Below are 6000 nucleotides of genomic sequence, written 5' to 3'. Positions count from 1 at the left end.
AAGGTAAACACTCTACCACTAAGCCACCTTCCCAGACCCACCTCTACTTTCTAATATATAAAAAGGCATAATAGTTTTTGTCTCATACACTGATATTTTATATGAAAAATAGTATGCAGTAGCTGTCTTATACATGTTGATTACATTGTAAAAGAATAATTTAAAAGTATATCTAAATGTTTAATTACTCCTGTGGGACACTTGGGGAATGGTTCTGAATTCTGAGTTCCAGAGATAGGTCATTGCTCTTATCATGTGGTTGGGGTCTTGCTCTCTCTTTTTCACACACACAAATTATATTAACACGTGGAAGCTTTAAGTAACACACAAAAAATAAGTGAAAACTAATATGAGCATTGAGAAAAAGCCTGTGATAACCTAGAGATGGGTAAAGAAAACTATGACTCAACACCAGGGTTTGCTCAGATATTAGTTATCTTCTGGGCTTAATTTCACTTAAATGTCATAAAATTTCTTTCTGTAATTAAATTAATATATATGTTACTTTATAATATGATGTATATACGTAATTTTATTCTATATTCAAAGTAATATATATTACTATATATATACTTTTAAGTATATATATATATAAAGTATATACTTTAACGTAATATAGATGTTATTTTAATTATGAATTAATATAGAAAAAGTAACACACATATAAAGTATATAAGCATTTCCTTTCAGTTTTTTTTTTCTTTTTTGGCAGATATGGGGATTATACTCAAGGCCTGGGCTCTGTCCCTGAGCCTCTATGTGCTCAAGGTTAGCACACTACTACTTGAGCACCATTTCTGGCTTTTTCTGAGTAGTTTATTGGAGATTAAAGTCACATGGTCTTTTCTGCCCGGGCTGCCATTGAGCCATGATCATCAGATCTCATCCTTCTGAGTAGCTAGGATTATAGGCATGAGCCACTGGCACCCAGCTTAGCTTTCCACATTTTTGAATAGATATTGTGTGTGTGTGTGTGTGTGTGTGAGAGAGAGAGAGAGTGTGTGGTTGCAATCATAATTTGTATACAGATTTGCTTTTTGCAGTTAATAGTATGTCAAAACATTTAAAAATACTAAGTGATATATAATGCACCTTTATTTAACAGATATATAATGTGAATATTGAAGTAACTTCCAAATTTTTACTATGAATGACCTTGCTTTTGGAATTGTTTCAAAGCAATTTTACTGTAGGGCAAACTTGGTTTCAAAAAGAAAGATAAACTTTCATAAAAATTCAAATATTCAAATATTCTCAGGTCTCTTTGTGTCCATCATTTATCACTTCTGATTTTGATCAGATTCTATCTGATGTGTGGCTTGCATATGTTACAGCATACTGGTAAAAACTTCATTTGAACCAAGTAATATTACAAGGGGAGAAAGATATACAATGAAAAAGCAAATGAAGGCAATCTATTTAAAAATGTTTATAATCTAGGTGTTGGTGATTCATTTTTGTAATTCTTGCTAGTTAGGAAGCTAAAAATTGAAGGACTGAACTACAGCTACACAGAATGATGTGTACCTATCATTCCCATGTAGAAGCTGACATTGGGCAGATCTCAATGCTAAGCCAACCCAGAGAGAAAATGTCCAGAGATTTTTTCTATAGAAGGAAGCTGGACACAGTAGTGAATAGCTAGAGATTACAGAAACCTTAGAAGTAGGTGAGTGGCAGCTTAGGTGCATATTTTGCAGAAAATAGGACCGTAAAACTATCCAACAAAGAACAGTGCTATAATTATGGGTTTATGGGATCATGGCAGTCTTATAAACATAAGGCCCTGAGTAAAACCCCCAAAGACTGCCAAAATCATGAGCATCATAATAAATAAAAATGTATGCCGACTTATGAATGCATTCACTCCCTAAATGCTTAAATTATGTTTCATTTGGACTTTCATTTAGTGGGCCTGGGTACTGTTATCTTAGCTCTTGTGTTCAAGACTGGCTCTCTATTACTTGAGTCAGAGTTCCAGTTCTGCTCAGGTTCCTAATTTGAAAAGATTATTTAATAATTATATTAATAATATTTAATTTAATATTGCAACTTTCACCATCAGGCCTCTCTTCAAACTGCATTTCAAACTGAAGGGAGAGGGTATGAGAAAGGAAATCAAATTTTGTTGCAGGTCAAAATAATTTTCCAAAATGCACAGTTTGCCATGGACTCAGCAAGTCTTCATCAGAGCAGAGGGGCCAATGTGGCACATTTCCACTCCCATCAGGTGATCAGGGACAAGCTGAAGTAACAACAGATGGAGCTTGGGACTGAAGCCTGCAGGGTGGACACTGGAGATCCAGAAATCCAAGGTACTTCATGCTGGCATCAGACAAGCTACCATCGAGTAATCCTCTGCTGAGAGACTTCCCCAAGTCTGAATGTCTGTCAAGCAAAATTTAAAACATGTTCCAAATCCTCTTCCTAGATGAATGGATTGGAGTGAGGGTCAACTTGCCAACCTGCTTTGTCTGGTTTCATGAGGCAGCAGCATACATTATCCAAACTGATGCAAAAGAATTAATTCGAAGACAATGCTTAAAATTTGGCATTTTTACTGTTATGACTGTACCTTAACTATGGCATAAGGGACTTGTAATTTGAAAACTATAGTGCCAATATCCCCAATGCTGACTGCAAACCACTTTATGTACTTTTGCCACTTGGAAGAATTTTCTTGTACCCAATTGTTCACTCTGGAAACAGGAGAAGCACATCTGGTTTCACCCTCAGGGAGACCTTCATGCAGACAGCTGGGACAAGGGGAAAGGTAGGTCCAGCCCACTGGGGAAAGCATTTCGTGGTTTCCCTTTAAAACCTCCGGCTTCACACATGGAGGGCCTTCCTGAAACCCAGAGCTCTCCCTTGCAGTGCGATCCTCTGTGGCTGTTGGGGGCTCCAAGCCATCTTTTTGGCCAGTCCCACCTGAGAGCTTCCCTAGCAAACATCTTCTGCAGGAATAGTGGACACACACACACACACACACACACACACACACACACACACACACACACACACACGGCATCACATGGCCCCATGGCCTGGCTCAGAGCAGCTGGGGCTGAACTTTTTCCTATCAGCTCCTTCAGACCCAGGGACACTTTGCTGACCCAGTGAAGCAAGAGGCCAGGCTGGCTCCAACCACGCTTCACGTCTGTTGCTCATCCTGGAAATTTCCACTGCCATCAAACCTAGGTGGCTTTACCCCCACATGTGCAGAGCAGGGGCTCCCTTTCTGTGTCTGATTCTTAAGGCTACACCACAGTGTGTCCAAGTCATCCCCTCCCAGCCTCTGGGCTTCTGCCAGGCAGGTGTCCAGGGTTCCTTTTCCATCGTTCATGTTTGTTTTCTCTGCTGCAAAGAGCCTGGGGTGGGGGCACCTGAGAGTCTGGCAGAGGGGGTTTCAGTGGATCTCAATATAAACCTGCAGGCACAACGTTGAGCATCATGGAAGACATGATGTACAGGCAGCGGAAATTGATGCTCAGTCACCAAGCCAGGTGGAAGAAGATGAGCAGCGTGCGGGTCAGCCCCTTGCAGAAGACCCCATATGAGCAGGGAGCAGCCGAGTGGGACAGCCAGACAGCCAGGCCCAACAGAACTTCCAGATAGGAACCAGTGCTTCCATGGCCCAACTGTCCATCAGCCCTTCTTCCCTCCCTCCCTTCCTCTCTAAGCCGCTTTGCCCAGGCCTTCACCCCAGATCTGGGCTGTGCTCTGGGAGACAGGGAGGAAGGTGGCAGGGCCCGTGGGCTTGCAGACCACCTGGGAACCAAGTCCATGCATCAAGCTTCCTTTGGGCAAGACAAGTTTTTATAGACAAGCTACATACCCCTGATAAATGATAGCAATACACAAAAGCATCCATGTCTCCAACCACCCAAAGCTATTTTATCCATGTAAAAAGAGCTCATAAAAATCTCAAAGCTGGTAACATCTTTTTCTAAAATGAAGCAAGCAACAATTCATTCCCATGAGGAAAAAAAAATACCCACATACCAAGAATGTTTGTTGAACTCAGCATGTTTACTATATTTATAAATAAAAATATCCTATATATATTTTATGCATACAATGCACTGTAAATATTAATTGATATTTGTTCAACAAAGGTAGGGCTTTAAATTTGACTGTTCTGAGCTTTCTAATTTGTGTTTATGTATTTCTGTCTCCGTGGACTCAAGCTATTAACCACAAAGTCACATCTGTGATTTACGCTTGCAGCCTAGAGCAATGACAGCCTCCATCATTCTCAAACATGTGCTTAAAACACACACTGTGGCCATGTTCAATCTAAAAAATAGAACCCTTTCTTTTTTTTTTTTTTTGGTCGGTCCTGGCGCTTGAACTCTGGGCTTGGGCGCTGTCCCTGTGCTCTTCAGCTCAAGGCTGTCCCTGTGCTCTTCAGCTAAAGGCCAGTGCTCTACCACTTGAGCCACAGCACCACTTCTGGTTTTCTAGTGGTTTATTGGAGATGAGTATCAAGGACTTTCCTGCCCGGGCTGGCTTTGAACCGTGATCCTCAGATCTCAGCCTCCTGAGTAGCTAGGATTACAGGCATGAGCCACCAGCGCCCGGCTGAGTCCTTTCTTTAAAATAAACTAAATCCAACCAGTTTGGAATCCTAACTACTTAAAAGTCTGAGATCCAGAAGATCACAGTTCAAAGCAAGCTGGGGCAGAAAACTCTACAGGGCTTGCACTCCAAAATAGCCAGCAAAAAGCAGAACTCGATATGTGGTTCAACCTGGACCGGCCCGGGCCAGGCTCAGAGAGTCCTGTCCAAGCCAACGCCGCCTGGACCAGCCCGGGCCAGCCTCACAGAGCCCTCTCCAAGCCAGCAACTCCTAGACTGGACCAGGCCAGCCTAACAGAGCCCTATCCAAGCCTCAGCCACCTGGACCGGCCTGCACCAGCCTCACAGAACCCTATCCAAGCCAGCACTGCCAGGACCAGCTCCGGGCCAGCCTCACAGAGCTGTGTCCAAGCTAGGGCTGCCTGGGCCAGGGTCACAGAGCCCCATCCAAGATAGCATCACCTAGACCAATGCAAGCCAGGCTCACAGAGCCCTGTCCAAGACAGCTCCTCTTGGACTGGCTATGGCCAGACTCACAGAGCCCTGTCCAAACCAGCACTGCTTGGACCGGCCCAGGACAGGCTGACAGAGTCCTGTCCAAGCTAGAGCCACCTGGACTGGCCGGAGCCAGGCTCACAGAGCCCTGTCCAAGCCAGCTCCTCCTGGACCAGCCAGTGGCCAGCGTCACGATCCCTTCCCAAGCCAGTGCCCCCTGGACCTGCACGGGCCAGGCTAACAGGATCGTGTCCAAGCCAACGCCACCTGGACCAATTGGACCAGCCTCACAGATCCCTTTTCAAGCCAGTTCCTCCTAAACTGCCCAAGGCCAGCCTCACAGAGCCTTGTCCAAGTCAGCTCCTCCTGAACCGGACCGGACCAGCCTCACAGACCTCTGTCCAAGCCAGCGCCATATGGACTGGCCTGTGCCAGGCTCACAGAGCCCTGTCCAAGCCAGTGCCGCCTGGACTGGACCAGGCCAGCCTCACAGAGCCCTGTACAAGCCAGCTCCTCTTGGACTGGCCCTGGCCAGGCTCACAGAGCCCTGTCCAAGCCAGTGAAACGTGAACCATACCAGGCCAGACTCACCGAGCCCTGTCTTAAGCCAGTACTGCCTGGCCTGGCACGGGCCAGGCTCACAGAGCCTTGTTCAAGACAGGGCAGCCTGGACCAACACCAGCCTCACGAGCCCTGACCAAGACAGCGTCGCCTGGACCGACATGGGCCTGGCCTGGGCCAGCCTCACAGAGCCCTGTCCAAGCCAGCTCCTCCTGGACCAGCCTGGGACCAGCCTGGGGCCAGCCTCAGGAGCCTTGTCCAAGACAGCCCCACCTGGACCAGCGTGTGCCAGGCTCACAGAACCTTGTCCAAACCAGCTCCTCCTACACTGGCCCAGTCCAGCCTCACAGAGACTTGTCTAACACA

This window comes from Dipodomys spectabilis, unplaced genomic scaffold (genome assembly GCF_019054845.1).
Source record: "Dipodomys spectabilis isolate Male_0828 unplaced genomic scaffold, ASM1905484v1 ptg000014l, whole genome shotgun sequence".
Lineage (NCBI taxonomy): Eukaryota > Metazoa > Chordata > Mammalia > Rodentia > Heteromyidae > Dipodomys > Dipodomys spectabilis.
Note: the sequence above shows the minus strand (reverse complement) of the source record.